The sequence below is a fragment of the Antechinus flavipes genome, chromosome 6 (genome assembly GCF_016432865.1).
Source record: "Antechinus flavipes isolate AdamAnt ecotype Samford, QLD, Australia chromosome 6, AdamAnt_v2, whole genome shotgun sequence".
NCBI classification, from domain to species: Eukaryota; Metazoa; Chordata; class Mammalia; order Dasyuromorphia; family Dasyuridae; genus Antechinus; species Antechinus flavipes.
Genome location: NC_067403.1, coordinates 49002613 through 49027643, shown reverse-complemented (window position 1 = coordinate 49027643; position 25031 = coordinate 49002613). Strand labels below are relative to the sequence as shown.

Sequence of the window (25031 nt, the reverse complement as noted above, 5' to 3'; positions counted from 1 at the left end):
TTTTTTGCCGACTATAATTTCATAATAGCTTCTAATGTTTCCTTACAAAATTTGTACCAATCAATGCCTGGGTGCCCCAAGGATGATGTATATTGGTATCACAAACCATTCTCTTCCTTTAAATATATATGCATGATTCAGTAATTCTCTGACATTTTTATAGATTCTACTAATAGAAGGCTTTTGTTTCCACTCTTTTATCACAACCATTTTATAATTTCCATCGTAATAATGATTGAATTAACAACAGTAATAGAAGTACTGTGGTGTTTGCGTATCCTTTACTCTATTTTTTCCCAAAGTGGTACCTGTTCAGGACATTTTAGCTTGTTTGCTATATAAGCTAAAATTTATCATTACTCTTCTTTGACTTTAATGGAAAAGTGTTCATCTTTACAAAACCACCTTAGAGTAATAGGCCAATGTTTCATTAATATTGCATTGAGTTTTCTTTGGGTACTTTTTAATTCTATCATCTGTCTTACTATTCTAAAAGCCTATGTAAAATAGCTTCTTAAATTTTCAGTTCCCAAATTCTCTTTTTCCCAGCCACCCACTGAAAAGACAAAAACATGATATCAATTATACATGTAAAAACATGCAAAACATATTTACATATTAGCCATGATGAAAAAAAGGCAAATAATTATAGTTAAATTTGCATTTCAAATTCATCAGTTCTCTCTCTAAAGGGGGATAGCATTTTTTTTTATCATGAATCCTTTGAAATTTCCAGATTAGAGTATATTAGTCTTTCATAGTGGGTCACCATAAAAACATTGCAATTGCTATGTACAATAATTAACCAGTTTTTCTGAGTTGATTTTATATCTTTTCATATAGGTTTTCTCTTTTTTTTTTTCTGAAACCATCCCATCATCATGTCTTAGAGTTCAGTAGTACTTCTGTCACGATCATATTATTATCCAGCTTGTCCAGCCTTTCTCCAATTGATGAACACCCATAAAATTTCCAATATTTTGTCACAAATAGAAGATATGATTTTCTCTAATATACAGTTTTTTCTCTCTTTTTTGATTGTTTTGGCATACACAATTAATATTATTGTATCGAATAATATTTACAAATTTATAGCCCTTTGACATAACTTCAAAATTGTCTCCAGAATGGTTGGATCAGTTTACTATTTCAACAACAGTTTATCAATGTACTTATTTTCCCTCATCCACTCCAGTATTTGTCATTTCTGATATATATGAGGTTTATTTCCATTTCTCCAATCAATGGTGATTTAGAACATTTTTCATATGTCTTTAAACAGCTGTTATTTCTTCTTATGAAAATTTATATTTAAGTCTTTATAACATTTGTTAATTAATTTCTTATTTTTATAAATGTGTCTGATTTCCTTATATAATTAATTGAAAAATGAGATCTTTATCAGAGAAATTTATTTGCTTTTTATATTGCTTCATTGTCTACATTGTGTTTTAGCAAAATATGGTTTCACTGATTATCTCTTTTAGTGGGTCTATTTTTGCTTTTTCTGTGCCAGAGATTTTGTTTTGTACCATTTATTTATTTTGCTTCAGTGAAGCATAAGAGATTCCACTCTAGAATTGTATTTTAACTCTTTGTGTGTCTTTCTGTTTCAAATATGAAGAAAATATTTTTGGATTCCAGTTTTGCCTTCTATTTCCATTTTATGGGTGAGTTCATCCCATTTATATTCAAAGTTATGATTATTAACTATATATTTCTTTCAATCTCATTTTCTTTTGGAGTTTTTCCCCCCTGGCCTTCCTCAAAAGTTTGCTTTACTTCTTAGTGCTGCCTTTCTTAATGCAACTTCATTTTTGCCATTTGTCTCTTTCTCTTATTCTGTTTCTTTCCTATTTCTATATTGGGTAAGATAGGTTTCTATATGTAACTGGATATATAAATATATTCTTTCCTTTTGAACCAATAAGAGTGAGGTTCAAATATTGCTTGCCATCCTCCCTTCCCCCATGATGTAAAAGCTCTTCTTTTCTTGGCTCTTCTATGTGAGAAAAGTTTTCTCATTCTATCTCTTCCTTCCTTCTTCTCCCAATGCATATCTCTTTTTCATTCCTTTCTTTTATTTTTATATTTTTCCCCAAAATAATTGATTCACACTTATGCTAAAAAGAAATAACCATGAAAAAGAAAAAAAACAAGGAGAAAAAATGTGAAAACAGTCTGTGTTGATACACATTCAGTTTCCATAATTCTCTCTGGATGTAGTTGACATATTCCATCCAAAGTTTATTGGAACTGCTTTCAATCACTAATTTCCTGAGAAGAGGCAAGTCCATCATAGTTGATAATCATGCAATTTTTTTTTTTTTTTTTGCTGCATTGCCTAAGGATTTCCTGGTTCTGCTTGCTTCACTTGGCATGAGTTCATGTAAGTTTTCCAGATTTTCTAAAATCAACCTGTTTGTCATTTTTATAGAATAATAATATTCCATTACCTTCATATACTTCACAACTTGTTCAACCATTTCCCAATTAATGGGCATCTACTCATTTTCCAATTCTTTGCTACCATGAAAAGAGGTGTTACAAACATTTTTGCACATATGGATCCTTTTCCCTTTTTTATGATCTCTTTGGGATATTAAAAAAATAGAGACCCCTTTTCAAGGATATGCACAATTTGATAGCCTTTTGAGCATGTTTCCAAATTGCTCTCCAGAATAGTTGGATCAGTTTATAATTCAACCAGCAATGTATCTACCAGTTTTTCCAACATTATAATTATCTTTTCCTGTCAACAGTACCTAGATTTGTTTTAATTTTCATATTTCTCAATAGTGATTTAGAGCATTTTTCATGTGAGTGTAATTGGTTTTAATTTCTTCAGCTGAAAATTGTCTATTTGCATACTTTGACCATTTAGCAATTGGGGAAAGACTTGTATTCTTATAAATTTGACTCAGTTCTTTACATATCTTAGAAATGAGGCCTTTATCAGAAACATTGGCTATAAATTTTCTCCATCTTTCTCCTTCCCTTCTAATCACAGATATAGTAATTTTGTTTATACATTTTTAAAAAAATTTAATAGAATCAAAATGATATATTTTATAATGTTTTCTAGTTCTTCTTTGGCCATAAATATCTCCTTTCTCCAAGGATCTGATAGATAAATTATTCCTTACTCTCCTGATTTGCTTATATCATCAACTTTTATGCCCAAATTATGTACCTATTTTGACCCTATTTTTGTATTATATCTGAGTTTCATTTTAAAAAAAAGTTTCAAATTTTCTTTATCTTTCCTATCCCCCTTAAGTGAAAAAGCAAGCAATTCTATACATTATATGAATAGTAATGTAAAACATATTTCCATATTAGTTATGTAAAAGACAACATATTACCCCAAAACAAAGAAAAAAAGAAAAACGTCATTAATAAAAAGAGAAACCACCAGTTCTTTCTCTTGAGATGGATATGATTTTTTTATCCTGCATTTTTTGGAATTGTTTTTGAATTTTGAACACATTCATAGTTGATTATTGTACAATATTGCTGTTAATATGCACAGTGTTCTTTTTCTGCTTATTTTGTTTTACATAAGTTCACATAAGTCTTTTCGGTTTTTTTTTTTTAAGAACATCCTAATCATCATTTTTTACAGCACAATAGTATTCCATCTCCATGATCTACCACAGCTTATTCAATCATTCCCCAATTGATGAGCATCCCCTCAATTTCTAATTTTTGGCCACCCCTAGAAAAAAATTCTTTTTTTGTTTTTCATCTATTTTCATCAATTTTGTAGCTCTTTGATTTTAGTTCAAATATTTCTCTTGGTGTGGTAATTTATTTCTCTTCTTGATCTGTTCTCCAGATCTGTCATTTTTCTTATGTTTTACTTTCTTCTACTTTCCCATTCCTTATAATGTTTTGTTATCTTGGTCTCTCATAGCATCACTGGTTTCCCCTTCCCCAATTCTAATTTTCAAAGAATAATTTTCATCTTTGAGACTCTGTACCTCCTTTTCTAATTGAATAACTTTTTTTCATAAGCTTCTTGTTTTTCTTGCATGTTTTTATTTAGTTTTTCCTCAATCTTTCTCATTGATTTTTAAATTCTTTTTTGAATTGTGCTATAAGAAGAAGGCATTTCACATTACTCTTTGGGATAGAAGCCTTTTTTTTTAATTTTTTATTTTACTAAAGTGCCCTCTTTCCTGTTCCCATAATATGTTTCAATGATGGGGTTCTTTTTACTTTGTCTATTCATTTTAATGAGATATTACATAAGTACCTCTAATCATGGAGTGGGGAGATAATGCTTCAATCTTCCCTTCAGCTCTCCTCTGTGACCCCAAATCAAGAGTTCCACTCTGTTGCAAATACCAGCAGCCAGCAACATCCCTGGACCATTACTTAGCAGCACAGCTTGGCCTGGTAGTCCTACTCAGCCAAGGTTCACTCAGTCCTCCCAGACTCAAATCCTGACTCCATAAGCCGTCCAGGGGGTGAAAGTCGCTGTGGTTTCTGCTGAGCCTCCAGCCATACTCAGCTCGCCCGAGGGGGCCCCACTTGATTTTTCTCTGGAGCCGGCCTGGAGGTGTCTGTACTTTAGACAGGTTCCTGCCAGCCCTAGGTCTTTTTTCAGATCTTTTCCAGTAATATCAGGAAGACCCCCGCTATCTGCCCCAAGTTCTGTTGATTTTTCACCAGTCTATGATCACCTTCAGGTACAAATTGTTCTGTTTAAGGGGGAAATCTGAAGAGCTTAAAATTTACCAACCGACTCCGCCAACTTCCCAGAATCCTGCCTTGTGCTGCCATTTTCAAAGCTAGCTCTGGGGGGATGTCAGTTTTCATCGCTTCCTAGATGGTATGATCTGAATGGTCACTGCTTTCTTGGCCTGTGCTCTGATCTTTCCCAAGGAAGGCACCCTAATTCCCTACAGGCAGTAAATGCTGTGTTCTTTTTGGCCCTGTCATCATGATTCAGAACTGTGTATGGGCATCCTGTCCTGGACTCAGTACCAACAAAGGGTCCTGTGTAATCTCTTTCTTACCAGTTACCATTCACCCTTATTGTCTCAGGTCCGAGAACTCCAGAAGTTGCTGCTTCTGCTGGTGCTTCAGCATTCTGAACTGTATTCCTCCATCTCCTCCACTCCATATGACAGACCTCTCCTGCTGAGCTCCTTACATGTGTTAGGCTGGGGGAAAAAAAGTCTCACCCTGACCTTCTGTTGTCTTTATCACTTGGAAATTTTATTTGAGGCATTATTTTAAAGTGGTTTGGAGGTAAACATTGGGAGATTCAGCTAGGTTGTTGCCTATACTGTGCCATCTTGACTCCAGTGTGTGGGGTGAGGATAGCAAAGAAGTTGGAAGTGAAAATAGAATAGAATTTTTAAAGGTGTGAGTTAAGAGAGTATTATGTTGGTGTTAATAGTTAAGGAAAAAAGTATTGTGAGTTCTATATACTTTCTGATAATACTATGATAAATTAAATGAATAATTAAATCTCATTCCTTACATATCCATTTTTGATGATCTTAAATTCCAGACAACTATAATACCATGGATAATATAAAGTAATATTGTGATCCCAGATGAGTCAGCACCATTCTTGTCCCACTGCACTTCATAATCTAAGAATGCTGATTGCTCCAGTTCCGTAAAATCCCAAGTTACTGTTCTTCAGGCATAATTACAACCCTTCCCCCTCATTCAGTGAAAACAAGAACATACAGTTGTATACTGCAGTAATTTTATATAGAGATATGAAATCTTTCTTGAAAGAGAAGTTTCCTAGAGTAGATTCTTCCCAAAAAAAGTTTATCATTTTTTGTAATTTTTGATGATCTACATAAAAACAAACAAACGTCAATATACATTTGGACTTGGGATGAAGGACTTTAAACTTTCATCCTAGATTTGCCTTCAGTAATTCATTGACATATGTGCTACCTCGGCATTAATGGACACTAAATGAAAATTAAATCTCAATTTTTCTACACATATAGAAATTTGCTATCAAATATTGTTTTTATTCAGTTACTTCAGTCACATCTGACTCTTTGTAACTCTATTTGGTTTTCTTTGCAAAAATACTAAAGTGGTTTGTTATTCCCTTTTCCAGTTCATATTTCAGATAAAGAAACTGAGGTAAACAGGGTTGAATGATTTAATGTATAGTACAAGTCTCTTGGAGAGAAACCCCCTGAATTTTCAAATTATCACATTAGTATAGTCCTGTGTAGCCTAAACTTCAGTGATTTTAAATATGTCTCTGTGCTCCCCAACAATGCCCATTATGACCCATCGGTGACTTTTTATCCTGTCTTTCTCTTGTACTTGTCATAAATCTACCAAGTCCATCTAAAGTGCTGGAACTTCCCACTACATCTCTTGGTCAATATAGCAATCAATATAGTTGGGTAAAAAGGTTTGAGGTCAGTGAAAATTGTTCTTTTATATAGCACTATAAGGCCACTGAGCCTAATCATCTTATTTACCAAATTTTAACAACTCTGCTATCAATAGCAAAAACAGTCTTGATGAATATGCATTGTGCGGTGGTCCTTATCGGGCATACCAATCACTATCCCTTTTAGCATGTGAAACCTGATTTATGACCATTGTCAACAGCACATCAAGCACAACCCTCATTAAGGGAAGCTAAACTAACCTTTGCTATGGGAGATGTAGACTTTCCCCTTCCTTGCTTTTCTGTCTATTCAAACAGAGCTAGATTCTCATCAAAAGGATTTATTTGTCCTCTATTCTCACATACTAGTTCTACTAGTCAAAACAGCTTACATCTCTTTCAGAATGCTCTGTTCCTACATGCATGATGTACCAGTGACCTTAACTTCATTGGTATTCAGTAAATGTCAGAGATATGCTTGCCTCAGCTGCCTGGGCCCTGGTGAGCAGGTGGAAAAATGACCAGTTGAAAATGAGTTGTTAAGACCACTACAGTGAAAAGATTGATGCAATTAATTTTTCATTATGCACAGCGTCTGCGGATTCTAATCAGTTTGGATTGTTCCTCCTTTGAGGCACAAATAAAATGCAAATGGGTTTGGAATGAAAGGAAGTGTTCTTTATGGTATAGACTTCCCAGGGCTGCAAAATGGCTCAGAACTAATCTGTGGCATGAGAAATATTTTATGAATTTGGCTCTGGCAATGTCAATTCTTTTTGGAAACCCAAAAGCTTGCCAACCTTACCAAATGCCCATGGTACTTTACAAGGACTTTAAAAAAAAATAAGTATATTTAAGAAGATAAACCTTTTTTGATGAAGCCAGCAAAATATTTAATTAAAAAAGAGGTTATACAAATCAGTTTATCATAGATTATCTAAAGGCAGTAGTAATGCTTGAGAGCCATAATAAATATAGTCTCTTCATGTCGACAGTAATACTGGTAACTCCTAAAGTACTATGAGAATAAGATATGAGGTCTTCTCAAATTTGTTTCCCTGAAAATGATTTTTTTTTATCATCCCATTTAGAATGCTTGTAAAAACGACTGTCCTAAACTATGTATTTGATTGCCTTCCTGTTGTGATGATTATCTGGACAAGGGATTCCTAATTTAACAACAACAGAACTTCAAAATGGCTAGATTTTAGATCTTAAACTTGAAAAGAATCTTTCTACTTTTTCTTTTTAAAAATGTGGGTTTTTTTTACAAATGGGATAATATGGAAATATAGTTTATGATGTCACATGTGTAATCTATATCAAATTTGTAATCAAAATTAAAAAAGAATGTTAATAAAATATTGCATTGTTTGAGGGGAAAATTAAAATGAGTTTAAAAAAGAAAAAAATGCATCTTTATTTATAAAAACCTCTCATTGACATTTAGCATTTCCTTCAACTTTTAAAAATATTAGGGGCAGCTAGGTGGTGCAGTGGATAGAGCACCAGCCCTGAAGTCTGACCACTCTGGTCTCAGACACTTAACATTCCTAGCTGTGTGACCTTGAGCAAGTCACTTAACCACAATTGCCTCAGCAAAAAAAAGCAAATATATATATAATTATTCTGAGATTTCCATATTATTCACTAAACTATTGAGTCTGTCACACACACAAAATCAAACAAAATGATCTCATGATATAGAGCCCATATTGACATTGTCAATAGCATATATGTATGCATAACATGTATGTATGTGTATATATGTGTACATATATGCATGTATTTATAACTTCTAAAAATAAATGTATAATTTGTAAAACAATAAGTTCTAAAAATAATGTATGGAACTTCAACAATCCCCATTCTTTTAAGGGAAAAATACAAAATGCTTGGGTCAGTTTTAAAATTCTCTCATAGTATGATTTTAGAGGTTCCTTTTTAAGGTTATTGTTCATTATCTTTCCTTCATTCAATCTATGTTCCAAGTAAATGAACCTATTTGCTATTTTCTGAACTCAATTTCCCACTTCTGTGTTTTTGCACATTCCAGCTGTCATATATGAAATATTCTACAACTATCTTATTGAATCTCAAGGTTCATGTGCCATATCCTATAGGAAGCTTAGTTATTATTACCTTCTCAATTCTCAAGTTGTCTTGAACAAACTCATGAACTTGAATAGATTCTTGACTGCATAAACTATTCTATTTTTATCTTTATGCTTTCTGTACCTAGGATAACTTTGTGCCATTGCAGATACTTAATGGCTGTCTACTGGTTTGGCTTGGATTAGAACCAATTACATTAGCATGAGCAAACATTCTCATTACTTTAATAATATGCCCCATGCTTGAGTAAGATTTGAAAATTCTAACAATTTTCAGGACATTCTTTAAATTTTTTTTCCTCTTTTGAGAGATTTGTAATAAGATATTAATATATGCTTCTTAAAATGGCTTCATTTCTCATAGAGAAAATAAAGGATGTGAGTAGAATCTAACTACCTGTTTTATGCGGCTTAAAATCATTTCACATTATTATTTTGTAACTTTGCGGATGTAGCAGCTGCCGCTGCTGCAGTGGTGATGATTGAGATGACCACATTTTGAGAAATATTTCTTTTGTTCACTACTTATTTCTTAAATCAAAGTATAGTGGATTATTAATAAATAGCTATCATAACAAAGGTGGCATTAATTTATAGGAAAAACAACTTGCATTTTTTAAAAATCTTCACTTGCTGCAAAAAACAATAGTTGTATTTTCTGGATTTAAAATTGTTTCTTAACTAGATGGGGTCCTAATGCTTCCTTTTTAATATATTTTGAAACTACATTTTGCTTATGCTTTCTGATTCTTCTTCACTTTCAATAGCAATTATTCAATCAACCAACAAACCTTGGTTGATTATTTATTAAATGTCAATGTACTATCCTAGGTGCTGAGAAAAATACAAATTATGTGACCAGAGGATTCCTGTCAAGGAGTTTGCAAGTGGTAGAGTAATGGATTAGACTTGGATACCAGTTTTCACTCTAAGATAAATTGCCATATCTAAAAATAAATTCACCAAATAACCTTGCTTGAAATAGAAGCTACCAAGAGTTAAACCATAACAGATGAGATTAGTTGTAACATGTCCTATATTGTGATTTAGAGAGAGTTTATCACAGATATACAAAACTAAAGAATTGAAGAGAAACCAGAAGCCATCAAGTCTAATCAGTATAAAAAAATCCCTTCTAATGTCATCAAGAATTTTATTTAAGAACTCCAGTTAGAAGATATCTTCATTGCCAGTGCTAAACACAGTGTCCGGCACATAGTAGGTAATTATTAAATTATGATAGATTGATTAACGAATGAGGCAGTCTATTATGAGATTAACATATGTTTTCATATTTAATCAAATAGGTACCCTATCACGTACAAGAAAAACAAAATAAGATATAATATTGGAAATTTTCATAAGATATTAATACTTCTATGAAGCTTCCACTGAACTTTGGGTTGCTATTCATCATCCATCATTAATTTTCTCATTCTCTACTTCTTTCTTATGCATTGTACTCTCCCAGGGATGGAGAGTGGGATTGGAGATTAACCTTTTTTGAGGCAGCTTGTAGCAAGTAGATAGAATGCTGGGCTGCTGAGTCGGCAATCTGAATCTGAGCTTAAGTCTGACTTCAGATACTAGCTATGTGATATTGGGCAAGTCAGATTACTTCTGTTTTCCTTAGTTCCTTCAATTGTAAAATGGGGATAATAATAGCATCTACCTCAAGGGATTGTCATGAGGATCAAATAAAATATTTGCAAAGTGTTTAATTCAGTGAAAGGCCTATAATAAATGCTGAACAAATCCTTGTCTCCTCCCTTCCTTTCCTTATGGGTAAAGAATGTTTCATTTTGAATTTTGCATCCTCAATGTCTAACATAGTACCTTATTCCCCTTTTACATAGGCACTTAATAGAAGAATCCTGAATATATTCATGAGGAGTACTAGATGTTTGTTTTGAGTTTTGTTGTTTCTTCCCTTTCCTGAGATTATTGAAATTTCTTTTGGTTTGCATTCGGGATGCATTTTATGGCAGAAAACTGATATTAGAGATTAACATATTAGTATAGCATTCATTTTGAGGGGAGAGGATATAAAGATAATAATTTATCTCAAAGCAATGTATTTGGCAACAGTTGTTGTTTTATTTGAGTTCTAAGTGAATTCAGAGCAAATCTTTTTGGATATCCAGGAACTATGGACACGATTCTACATATTTTGTTAAAGATTTTGCTTTGACAGAACATTTGTACAAATTCAAATATATTCATATTTTAAGAAGTTCAAATACATATGGAATCATATGGATTTTAAAAATCATTCAAAGTACACTGATCATAGTGAAATAAAACCTAGGCTAGAAATTAAAATATTTATTTTACTTTAAGCTATTATCAAACTATGAGGTAGCTTAAAAAAAAAAAAAAGACAAGAAGAATTACACAAAGTGATCAGAAAGACTAAGCACTAAATGAAATTCTTAATGGTGGAATATGTAAGAAAGTCAGACTTCCAGAGGAAAAAAAATAGGGACATGAACTTGAAGCAATCTTCCATCTCTGCTCTACTGGAATATATCAATCAGCATTAGGCAAAATTCCCTTCTTTTGTGTATTATTCAAAAATGCCTTTCCTTAAGAATCAGATCTTTGACTTTCCCCATTCATTTTCACCCTTCTGAACTATGAATATATGCCATCCTTTTGCCCTTCAGAGGCTTCTAGAGTTGCTTCCAGTTTTCCTTTGACAGACTTCTTTACCACTGTGTTTTCAGCAAATGAATATTTGTGAGTTTTGCATTATATAGAGCTCTGCTAGAATGAAGCTCTGCAGTATCTGATGTGAAAAATATTTTGCATATTTTCATCAAAAAAACCTGTGAATGCCACAGCATTATAACCAGCCTTCATCATATCAAAGTGCAGACTTTTTCATCCAACTAATAAATGGCTTTCTAGCCACTGATTTCTTTATTAGCAGTCATAACAAAAACACTTTAGAATGATCTCTGACCGTGGTAACAATAAAAGTATTGCCACAATGAATATTAATAGTATTTCATAGTCTTGCGCACTGAAATATCAGAAAGAGATATTCTGATATTTCAAACAGGACACTTATTGGTGCTCTTCTTGAAAAAGAAACAGAGAACATATTGCAATGAGGAATCCTACATCAGCCCCCAGGGGACAAATGGAATAGCCTAATAGGTGCTAAGAAACCTCTTTTTCCTATGATTGATTAATTAATTATCTTTATGTAAAATGTCACTACTATCCTATTTTGCTTGCTTTATTATACTATTACTCTTGCCAGATAACAGAATATGTTAAAAAAAAAAAAAAGGGAAAGGAAGCCATAGACAATAGAATTATGTTTCAATGAAGCTTCCACTGAACTTTGGGTTGCTATTCATCATCCATCATTAATTTTCTCATTCTCTACTTCTTTCTTATGCATTGTACTCTCCCAGGGATGGAGAGTGGGATTGGAGATTAACCTTTTTTGAGGCAGCTTGTAGCAAGTAGATAGAATGCTGGGCTGCTGAGTCGGCAATCTGAATCTGAGCTTAAGTCTGACTTCAGATACTAGCTATGTGATATTGGGCAAGTCAGATTACTTCTGTTTTCCTTAGTTCCTTCAATTGTAAAATGGGGATAATAATAGCATCTACCTCAAGGGATTGTCATGAGGATCAAATAAAATATTTGCAAAGTGTTTAATTCAGTGAAAGGCCTATAATAAATGCTGAACAAATCCTTGTCTCCTCCCTTCCTTTCCTTATGGGTAAAGAATGTTTCATTTTGAATTTTGCATCCTCAATGTCTAACATAGTACCTTATTCCCCTTTTACATAGGCACTTAATAGAAGAATCCTGAATATATTCATGAGGAGTACTAGATGTTTGTTTTGAGTTTTGTTGTTTCTTCCCTTTCCTGAGATTATTGAAATTTCTTTTGGTTTGCATTCGGGATGCATTTTATGGCAGAAAACTGATATTAGAGATTAACATATTAGTATAGCATTCATTTTGAGGGGAGAGGATATAAAGATAATAATTTATCTCAAAGCAATGTATTTGGCAACAGTTGTTGTTTTATTTGAGTTCTAAGTGAATTCAGAGCAAATCTTTTTGGATATCCAGGAACTATGGACACGATTCTACATATTTTGTTAAAGATTTTGCTTTGACAGAACATTTGTACAAATTCAAATATATTCATATTTTAAGAAGTTCAAATACATATGGAATCATATGGATTTTAAAAATCATTCAAAGTACACTGATCATAGTGAAATAAAACCTAGGCTAGAAATTAAAATATTTATTTTACTTTAAGCTATTATCAAACTATGAGGTAGCTTAAAAAAAAAAAAAAGACAAGAAGAATTACACAAAGTGATCAGAAAGACTAAGCACTAAATGAAATTCTTAATGGTGGAATATGTAAGAAAGTCAGACTTCCAGAGGAAAAAAAATAGGGACATGAACTTGAAGCAATCTTCCATCTCTGCTCTACTGGAATATATCAATCAGCATTAGGCAAAATTCCCTTCTTTTGTGTATTATTCAAAAATGCCTTTCCTTAAGAATCAGATCTTTGACTTTCCCCATTCATTTTCACCCTTCTGAACTATGAATATATGCCATCCTTTTGCCCTTCAGAGGCTTCTAGAGTTGCTTCCAGTTTTCCTTTGACAGACTTCTTTACCACTGTGTTTTCAGCAAATGAATATTTGTGAGTTTTGCATTATATAGAGCTCTGCTAGAATGAAGCTCTGCAGTATCTGATGTGAAAAATATTTTGCATATTTTCATCAAAAAAACCTGTGAATGCCACAGCATTATAACCAGCCTTCATCATATCAAAGTGCAGACTTTTTCATCCAACTAATAAATGGCTTTCTAGCCACTGATTTCTTTATTAGCAGTCATAACAAAAACACTTTAGAATGATCTCTGACCGTGGTAACAATAAAAGTATTGCCACAATGAATATTAATAGTATTTCATAGTCTTGCGCACTGAAATATCAGAAAGAGATATTCTGATATTTCAAACAGGACACTTATTGGTGCTCTTCTTGAAAAAGAAACAGAGAACATATTGCAATGAGGAATCCTACATCAGCCCCCAGGGGACAAATGGAATAGCCTAATAGGTGCTAAGAAACCTCTTTTTCCTATGATTGATTAATTAATTATCTTTATGTAAAATGTCACTACTATCCTATTTTGCTTGCTTTATTATACTATTACTCTTGCCAGATAACAGAATATGTTAAAAAAAAAAAAAAGGGAAAGGAAGCCATAGACAATAGAATTATGTTTCAATAGCAGTGTTTGTGCATTCATTTATAGAATAGGAAACAGGGATTCCAAAAAATTATCTTCGAATATATCCATTTTGAAAAGAATTTTTTATCAAGTCTATTTTATCCACTTTACCCATCAAAAGAAATATACTATGGAAAATTAAACTAAAATATATTATCTTTATTATTTATATTTAGCTTGGATCATAAGTACAATATCTTCTTTTATCAGTATTAATCTCATTATTTAACCAGGGAGAAGAAACAAGAAACTACCATATTAAATCAATTAGATCTTTCCCCCCCAAGCTTCTGTTACTTAGGTGGGTTAGGAGGCATTTGTTTCCCACAATTTTACTGATAAGAAAATAAAAGTTATTTTCCTCTAAAGAAATAAAAACTGTCTCATTTGAAATCTAAAATCACAGTAGTTAAAGTTTCATAGGGTATTAGAGATCCTTGAACCCAGTTCCTTTATATTACAGATAAGATAACTGAAACTTAATAAGGTCGCATAATTCATAATACATCGTATTTATGTAATGCTATAGACATATATATGTGTGTGTGAATAGACACATACACAACATGTTATATTTATTTTTTTCATTTGAGTTCCATAAATCTTGAGGTAAACTTTATATTATCTAGGCTAATTAGTCATAGACTGGGTCAAACTGACAGATAAGTCTAGCCAGTTATTCTTCTAATGGAGTAGGGAGATTGTGAGGAGGGAAGTTCAGTCACCTTGTCCTTATTCAAAACTAAGATTTTAATCTACTATTTCATGTTAACTTTCAGTAAACAATGGAGTTGTGATTCAAACCTAGAAACTGTATATTAACTTAATAGTAATTGATTTTTTTGTGTGATTAACTTGTTGGACTTTAATGCTATATATCTCTTTATATCATTTTGTATATCTGGGCGGGTAAGTAGAATAATTTATAAGTCTTTCACTGATAATTTGATATGTAGCACCAAAGGTTCTCTGCCAAATGGCCTGTATTAGACATATGTTATAACCATGCATAAATGAGGGAAGGAACATATTTCCTATCACCTTCATTTCTAATGACTATTTTTGGACACATATTTTATAATATTATAATGTACATTTTGGAAATTTCTCAGTCATGTGGGATAAAGGTAAAGATGCTGAGAATGATGTGTTAATTACAGGTTCCCAAAAATACTGTCAATAAGATTTTTTTTCCAGTGTGACTTTTTATTTATAGAAGCATCACAAGGAGATGATGACATTAAGAACAATTTTTGTAACTCTACTGCTTGCAGTGACTATAAGCTCCTGACTAGTTTTAAACACAAATTTATGTCAATCTGTTCTCTTCGTATTTTAACTTGTAATTATTTCTCTCTCTTACCAATAAAGGAATCAACCAAAAGTGTACATAATGATACTCCAGAAATTTTAGTGTTTTACTCTTCGAGTACAGAAATACAATAACTTATTTTTAATCTAGACAATTATACTTAAATTTTAGACAACTTGAAGCAGTTTCAAATGTATAGGATCTTTTGTTAATCATTTTTCAACTCTTGTTTATCTATAGGTATTTCATTATTATTTATCTATGACATATGTGATAGGAAATTACCCAAAATCATAGAAGTCAATTAGTAGAAATCTGTTTTCTAAGAGGGATTTGGGTCTTAATTGAGTATGCAAATTGTAGATAATAGTAGTAGAATGGCAGGGCCTTTTTTTTTTCTCCAAGAGTAATATAATCCCCCTTTTTTTTCCCTTTTTTTTCCTCAATAGATGGGTCTGGGGGCATATTTGTCAGTGTTATTTGAAGAGTCAATAATATAAAGACATGTTTAAAATGTACTTTGACCTTTGCGGAAGATACCTGAAAGAAGAAAATTCAAATCAAATAAATATGTAACATTCCAAATTCGTTCTGTGAGAAACCTTTGCTCTCTTGAATGTGATTCTTTCTTTTGAAACACTGTGTATTTTAAATGCCAGTTGTTCAACATATGTAGCCTTGGTCGCTTCTAAAAAGAGACATACATGTTTGAGTACATAATCAACTTGTAGAGCTTTTTTGTATTTCTCAATTTCCAGTCAATGAAAGAGGGAAACGACAAGGTTTTTTTTTTTTTTCCTTTCCCCAATATAATGTGCTTTTGCTTTATTACTAATGTTCATTTTTACAAATCATGTAGTACACTGACCTACCTGTTAATAAAGTACTCTCTGAGCTAAGATTTCACTACTGGTTTTAAGAGTGTTTTAGATAAATTAGTTTTATAATAGAGATGAGAATCATACAAACCTTAAAACACACACACACACACACACACACACACACACACACTCAATCATACAGTTTAATTTCCTATTTCAAGATGTTATAAAATATTTTTACTTCAAACTAGACCTGAGATTTCTTTAGTATAAGACAATCTTGAGGGGAAATCAAGATAATATATTGGAGTAATTTAAAGCAGGAAAAGATAATACTTAGAAGATGATATAGCTTTATCAAGAATAATTAATGCCCAAATGATCAAATTCTCTCCCCACCCCACTATAATTTAACTGATAGATTAGTAAAATGATATAAATATTCAAATTTTGGCCAAAAGCATTAAAATATTTATTAACATGATGAAGAGAAATAGCCTAAATAATAGCACCGTTATGTAAAACAGCACAGTTATGTAGATTCAGAATGAGTAGTCCTAATGATTTGTTGCAAATAAGTCAATGCCAATTAGGAGGATGGTCTCTAATAGAGTGTTGTAGGTTTTAAATATCGACTCTTTTAATCAATATTTTATTTGATGTCTTGAATAAAGACTCAAATGGTATACTGTCAAATTTTCACCTGACACTATACTAGTTGAAATAGGAAACATGTAGAGTGACATATTTCAGAAAGGCTACATCAATAGGTTCTCTCAGAAGGCATTAGATTCTCTTTGCCTTGAAGGGTTTCCGGCAGGGATTGGTTGGCCATTTTTCAGCCATGTTATAGGTCAGAGATGACTTGCACTGGATGACATCTCAGGTCCTTTTCAATGCTGAGATTCTGTGATTGCATATCTCAAAACCCAATGATTTCTTTTTCTCATCTTCATCTTCTCTGTTTTCTATATGGCTTTTGCTCCTGGGCAAGTCTCTCATTATCAATGATGTTTAATTTTTGTTTTTTTATGCTGTTGTGTCGTGATGGTTTATTCTTTTCATTCTCTAATCATTTATCTTTTGTTGCTTACTCTTCAATCTTTTTTTTTATTTGAACTAAGATTTTCCTCAGAATTCCATACTAGATTCTTTCATCTTTTTTTCCCCACCAGACTATGTATTCTTGGTAATTTCATCTCCTCCCTTGATTTCAATTGTGCTCTATGAACAATTAATCAGTATCTTCATCCAATCTCATTCAAAAGGAATTCAGTATTGTATTTTAAACTTTCATACGGACAACACAAAATTAATGTTGTTTTGGCTTTTGAAATTTAGGGCCTATAGAATTGAATTCTATATCTTTCCTCTTATATTTACTTGTAACTCTACCCTCACTCAACATCCCTATTTTTTTAAATAGTCATTTACCCCCAGTGCACCCAAACTTATCATTTTAAAATCATCATTCGTTCTCTTCTGTTCATCATCCCCAAAATTTAATCATTTTTCAAAATTTGTCATTAAAAAATCTTTATGATATTATTTATATTCATGATGCCCAAAATAAATGCAATCTCTCACCCAAATTAATCATAACATATGTCCAATTTTTTCTTTTGTATTTATCTTGTTTTTGATTGGAGCATCATGATATTAATATATATTTTTCCTTCCTCCTATTGCATGATGAGTCTCTCATGGATAAGGCTAATTTGTCTTTATAATCCCAGAATCAAGCATAGTCCCTTAAACAATAGGTTCTTCTTTGGGGGATCAGGGAACAATCTGGGTTAAGTAACTAGCCAATGAGACACATCCAGTGTTTGAGACAAGATTTGAACTTGTGTCCATCCACTGTGCTATCTAGCTGCCCCAAACATTAGGTTCTTAAATACTACTTTTATTGTGTTTTTTTTCTCTAGTTATACATGTATATTAGCTTTTTTAATGTAAGTTTCTTTATGAATCATTGTGGGAGAGAAAAATCAGAATAAAAAGAAAAACCATGGGAGAGAAAAATAACAGAAAAAAAGAAATAAGCATATCATGTATTAATTTACATTCAATCTCCATAATTGTTTTTCTGTATGCATATGGCATTTTCTATCTAAAGTTTATTGGGATTGCCTTGGATCACTGAACCATTGAGAAGAACCAAGCCTTTCACTGTTGATCATTGCACATTCTTGTTGTTACTGTGTACAATAGTTCTGCTTGTTTCTCTCAGCATCAATTTGAGTAAATCTTTTAAGGCCTTTCTAAAACCAGTTTATTCATTTTTATAGAACAATAGTATTTTATTACCTTCATGTATCACAACTTTTTCAATCTTTCCCCAATTGATGGGCACCTACTCATTTTCCAATTTTTTGCCACAACACAAAGAGCTGCTACAAACAATTTTGCACATGTGGTCCTTTTCCCTTCTTTATGATTTCCTTGGGATATAGACATAGTAATGGCCCTACTGGGTTAAAGGGTATGCAGAGTTTGATAGCCCTTTGGGAACAGTTCAAAATGCTCTCCCGAATCATTGGATCATTTCACAGCGCCTGAGTATCTCAGTTTTCCCACATCCCTTCCAACATTTATCATTATATTTTCTTGTAATCTTAGTCAATCTGAGAGGTATCAGGTGATACCTCAGAGTTGTTTTAATTTGTATTTCTCTAATCAATATGTAAACACTATTTATGAAATAGTATTATATTGATTTTTTTTTACTCAGAAATGACATAATTCAAGTAGAGGTTACTCAGCATCTGCAGGCCTCAGTTTTCTTAAAATGGAGAGTTGGACTTCATACTTTCTAAACTATCTTCTATCTCACAAATACAATTTGTCTTTTTTTTTTTGTTGGAGTATACACAGTATCTTCCTCCAAATGATCCAGCAAAATAGAAATGGCTTGTGTCACATATAGCATGACTGATTAATTCTTCAAATCAGTGTCCTGGAATTGTTGGTATTTTTAATTTTTTTTCTAATATTTTTCCATATAGTTGTTGCATTTTATTATTTTATTGGCTGTATTTGTGTTTACCACAGTAACCTTTTATTAGCTAACGGACAGAAATGTTAATAAAAGGGTGGAAATATGAAAATGATGTCTCATTTTTGGTCCCCCAAATTTCCAAAGTGGTTTCTTTCCAAATTCTCTTAAATTGATCATATGATCATATTTTTCCCATTTTGCTAATGAGAACATTAACACTCAGAAAGGATAATTGCCTAAGGTTTTACAGACAAAAGAAGTTAGCGTTTCAGTGCCAGAGTCGCTTTAAAGTATATACTGTTCTAAGGCTGTTTGTCCTGTATGTTGGAAGAGCATCATGATATCAGGGAGATGAAGCCATGCTGATAGAAATAAAATGAAGGTGCATACTAAATCACTGAATTTTTTGTCAACCTTAATTAAACAAATTGCAAGGAAAAAGGTATAATGGATTGAAACTAAGATAGAGCTTGGTGCAAGTACCACTTTTGGTGCAGAAGGTCATTGGACCTTGGGCAGATGGATGCAAAGTTCAATGTTCTTGTTTACTTTACAAGTCTATAAATTAAAGAGTACTTGCAGATCTTCTGTAGGAGGAGTTTTCCTATCATGAATTCACTACACCAAGGAAATCACAGGCCGAGATGAAAAAAAATAATCCCTAACCAAATTGTATTGAATTGAAACCTACTGACAATTTAAAACATCAGCTCAAATTATAGTATGTCCAAAAAGTTTTAGTGCAGTATATTTCAAAATTGCACTAAGAATGCTAAAACAGGACCACCCTGTATTGGCTTTTAAATACTCTAATTGATCCTAACAGGTGTCTACTGCTAAGTGGAAGTTACAGGATGCTGAAGCCCCCAGATGTCTCACAGTGAGTCTATTTTGATATGTGTGAATCCCCCTGAAGCTTTTTTTTCCCTCTCTCTTCTTGAATTTAAATAGGCTTTGGAAAAAGCTTTTGGAAATCTACTTGAAACATGAGACAACATAAACTCTTTTTTATCAGACTACTATAACTACAGTTAAATTAAGTGCCCCTAGCTATGAAAGAAGAAGGAAGGTAAAAGACAAAGGAGGAATGTTGCTTCATCTCTGTGTAAATGAAAAAGAGATAATGGCTGATAATTAAGCAACCACTTTTTCCCAGTGCTTTGCTTTTAGGAGTGAAGCAAAGATGTCCCTGGTGAAGTTCATTGTTTTCTGGCCTGGTAAGTGAACAGAGCCCAAAATAGTCAAATGAGAAAATGGCTGTTACCATTTATCCATTCCCTCCTTTTTTCCTTCCCTGTGCCCCCATTAAATGTATTTCAGACTTTTTTAATTAGAGAAGCTGGAGAAAGAAAAAAGGTAGCTTCTCCAGTGCAAAATGTCACAGGAGGTGAAAGGCATTTGGATTTTAAAAATGGAAAAAATGTATAATAGTTTCCCTAGTACAATCACCTAATTTTTCAGAGAAAGAAAATGAGATCCAGATAAGTTAAATGACTTGTCCAGGACAACTAAGTAGAAAGAAATGGAATCAGAACCAAAGTCTTCTAATGCTAAAGCAGAACACTTAATTATTCTAAACAGCTATATATATATATATTTTTATTTTGTCCATACATAGAGATATATGCAGCTAAACTGAAGATTTTATAGAGATGGGACTAATTTACAAGAGACTTTATTTCATTAGTTTGTGAGAAGATTATATGATGATTATATTAATGATAGTTAATGTTTATATAGCACTCAATATATACAAGACACTATGCTAAGTATTTTATAATGACTATCTTGTTTAATCCTCACAAACCCTTAGAAGCAGGTGTTTTTTATTATCCCTTTTACAGATGAGGAAACTGGGGTAAACAAAAGGTAACTGTCTCTTGTCCAAGGTCACATAGCTAATAAGTATCTGAGGTCAACCTTAAACACAGGCCTTCCCCACTACAAGCCCATTACTCTATCCATTGCACCACCTAGCTGTCTCTCCTAGAGCTCTAACCTCAGAGTCAGGAAACATTAAACTTTGCTTAAAAACATATAAGCTTTCTTATACTGAACAAGTCCCTTAAGTCTCATGGTCCCAGGCTGTGAGGATAAATTACACAACCAAAGATAACCACCTGAATTAATAAAGGGAATGTTCTCCTTAAATGTTCCCTTTATCACAGTGAAACCACAGGTTCTATCTGAGAGAGAGAGAGAGAGAGAGAGAGAGAGAGAGAGAGAGAGAGAGAGAGAGAGAGACAGAGACAAAGACAGAGAGAGAGAGACAGAGAGAGACAGACAGAGACAGAGACAGAGGGAGAGAGAAACAGAGACAGAAACAGACAGACAGAGAAACAGAGAAAGAAAGAGAAAAATAGAGAGGCAGAGACACAGAGAGACAGAGAGAGAAACAGAGAAACAGAGATAAAGAGACAGAGTGACAGAGACAGAGAGAGAAAGAGAAAAGTTGCTACCTCTAGAAGATGCAAATATACAAGTAAAACAAATTGGCAACGTTTGTTAATGGAGCACTTAACATTTTGAAAAATCATATATCAACAGAACAATTGCTACATATAATTATAAACCAAGTCAGATGAAAAGGAATAGATTAAGATTGGTTGTGTGAAATGCACAGTTGCTGGTTTCACCAAACACAACATAATTGCCAGATAAATAACTTTCTTATAGCCAATTTAAAATTATTTGACATTTTATCTTGGCACTACAAAATATAGTCAAGAATCTTAGTAGAGATATAAAGCCTTCAGCATCATACTATGAATCATTTCTTATTCCTAAGACTTGTCTTCACAGGGTGGAATTAGCGTATCCCATTAAGAAAAGAGAAAAAGAAAGAAAGAAAGAAATGAAATCCTCTGTGGCTCTTTTCAAAATTATTAGAAGCTGGCAAAAGAATGTACAATTATGGGCACTTTCTCTCCCCATTGTTCTTTAATACTATATTCATTCAAGCAATATCACAAATATAAAACTATTATCTGATTGAATAAGAAATTTGTGTTTACATTTAAAGGGAAAAAGGAAAAAAAACACATTTTAATTTAAATAACAAAACCTATTAGGTTTGTCCACTTAATTAACCCATCAAAAATTCAATAAATCTTTAAAGATTCTTTATCAAATTTGTGTAGTAGCAGGAAAAGATAATCTTTTTGGACAGGAGATCCTAGTTACTCAGAAAGTTTACATGTGCCTGTTGATATCACTAGTCATAAAGCTCTTGATCTCTGCTTGTCCTCATTAACATTATGATACAGCACAGTGTATATGGATTTGTGGCTAATCAAGAAGAATATCATAAATCCCAGCTTCAATCAACACATATTATATTAAATATTAATTGTAGCACTATAATGCTGAAAGTCATCCTTATTTTTTTCCTTGGGGAAAGACTACCCTCCTGTGGCTTTAGTTGGTACTACAAATTACTATAATCTTGGATGAGTTCCATTAAAGACCTACTTTTGATTGTTCATTGTGTGTGATGGGTAACCCTAAGTACATACTTGGAATGTCAGCCAGGGAAAAAATAACTCTTTGCATATTCGGCACAACTAGAAAGGTTTTGAATATGAGCACATTGATGAACTGTTTGTCCTTAATATATAGCTCAGAAGGGCTAAGTTTTAAAAAGCTCTTTAATTAGGAATTTGACCATTAGTCTTTTGAACTGTAGTAATTCATAAAGATTGTCCATTAAGGCATGAAACAGTTGCACTTTTCAAGTAGTTAGTTAGTGAAAGACCTAAGCAAAGTGACTAAATAATGCATCCTTGATGTATTGAAGTAAACAATTAGTACTGTTGGGGAAAGGGCAGGAAGAAAGGGGAGTTTAGCAATTATTTATTTCAAATGATGTGATTCTGTGAAATTTCAGTGGATGAATCCACATAAAGCGATTTTTCATGATATAGTAAATACATAGATCACCCTAAAGACTGCTGAGTTTTAAGGATGTATATGAATAAAAGTACAGTAAATTTATGAAATAAAATACAAATGATGAAGGAAAAATATATTTTCTCACATGTCCAAAGGGTTTTCCCTCAGTCTTTCTTTCAAAACTCCTTTTCTGAGGTAGATCGTGAGATCAATGTTATTGAGTATTGTTCTCCTAAGTGATGAATCATATCAAGAACCATATCTTATAGAAGAAGGCCATATCCTCTACGTTAATGTAGTATAGAGTGAATAGGGAAACAAACCAAAAAACAAACAAACAAAAAAAAACAATATAGCTGGGTCATAACAATCCAAACTCCTTCCTTCCTTTCATCTCCTCAAAAATGTGCTTCTTTCCCTTGAAGTAGGCAAGTCCCAATCACAAATACATTGGTATTGTTCACCTGGGGTAAAATGTGAGATTTTACATACACACACATACATACCCTCACATATATGGCATATATGATCTATGTATGATATATGAACATACATACGTATACACATACATATATTGTTTCAGTCATGGCTGTCATGCCATGACTCCATTTTTGAATTTTCTTGGCAAAAATACTGGAGTGATTTGCCCTTTTCTACACCAACTCATCCTGAATGAGGCCAGATTTGAACTGAAAAAGATGAATCTTTCTTATTCTAGGCTTGGCACTCTATTTGCTGCATCACCTAGATGCCCCTATAGATGATAGTTGTACATGAAATTAAGAACACTGATAGATTTTTTTTCTAGCATATTAAAGTTTTTAAAACAGTTTTAGGCATTTTAATTTGCTTGAGCCTTACAAAAGCCTTGTAAGGCTCAAATGATCCTAGTTGTACAGATGAGGAAAATGAGGCACAAAAAAAGCCCAGGGTCACATAGCTAATAATGATTGAGCTAGAATTTGAACTCAGTTTTTGCTGATTCTAAGTGAAGCACTTTATTCTGCTGCTGGGTTATCGTTTGGGTTTTTCAGTATACAATCATGGATATGTTTTTCAGCTATTTCAGTTGTATCTGACACTTCATGAACCCATTGAGGATTTTCTTGACAAAGATACTGGAGAGAATTGCCATTTTCTTTTGCAACTCATTTTAATGATGAGGAACTGAGGTAAACAGAATTAAGTGACTTATTCAGGATAACACAGCTAGTGAGTGGCTGAAGCCAGATCTGAAGTGAGGAAGATGAGTCTTTTTGACTCTAGGCCTGTGACTGGATCCACCTTGCCTGCCCAAACACATCACACACACACATACACGGAAATAACAAGAGTTCAAATAAAATGGAGATGAATTTGTCTATTCTTTGATTTGTTTAGTGCTATTAGCTATTCTAGTCAACTATTACCCTCAACTCCCCTTTTCTCACAAGAATAAGCTTTGTTAGCCTTGTAATTACAAAATCTACCTTATTTTGGCTCTGTCAACACAGTGTGAGATTGAGTAGTTAAACCAACAACAGAATTTATATATTAACTCTCAATAGGAGTCAATATGATTAACATACATATTATGTTTACACAATAACATTGAATTAAACCAGGATATCAAATTTAATCACAATTGGTGGATTTTGTATATATTTTCAATAACAGATGTCCTTATTGGCTAGAGGAAATGAAAAACCACATAGATGAATCAGCGGGATGAGGAGTCCAAAGATCTACTTCTATGATTGTAAAATCAACAAGACAATTCATGGTTTTCTCTTAGAAAATTAAGGTTTGTTTTTAATCCAACTTCATTATATCCCAGAAATCCCACATTAGATGACCAAGTCATTTAATATGCCTTATGTGTAAAATTAGGGGTTGGATTATGTCTCTTTATGAATTCTGCTGGCTCTAATTATAAGATGAATAATTGAAAAATTATTCATGTGTCAAGCACAGTTTTCAGAGTTTGGGGTACATTAGACAAGTGAGACAGTTTCTTATCTCAAGGAGCTTAGAGAGATAAGCCTAGCTGCGTATTTAGCTTTAAGTCCAGTGTTCCTTGGGATTGAGGTGCTGGGCAGATAAAAATTTCTTAGAGTTTGCAGGGCACAAACGAAGAGGAAATAGTAAGGCCAGAAGGTTCTTCATCTTATCAGAAGGCTTGTTGGTGATGGTTCCCACTTGATCAAAGCATGTCTGCTTCACAGATAGGGGCT

The 25031-nt window shown here is 32.9% G+C and overlaps 1 long non-coding RNA gene across 1 annotated transcript; it reads left to right on the top strand.

The window, feature by feature from the left end:
- The first annotated feature begins 6333 nt into the window (after positions 1-6333).
- On the top strand, positions 6334-24591 carry LOC127540823 (uncharacterized). Its single transcript, XR_007948290.1, has 3 exons — positions 6334-6413; positions 19754-19807; positions 24475-24591. It is a non-coding gene; the product is annotated as an uncharacterized LOC127540823 (long non-coding RNA).
- The last annotated feature ends 440 nt before the right edge of the window (positions 24592-25031 follow it).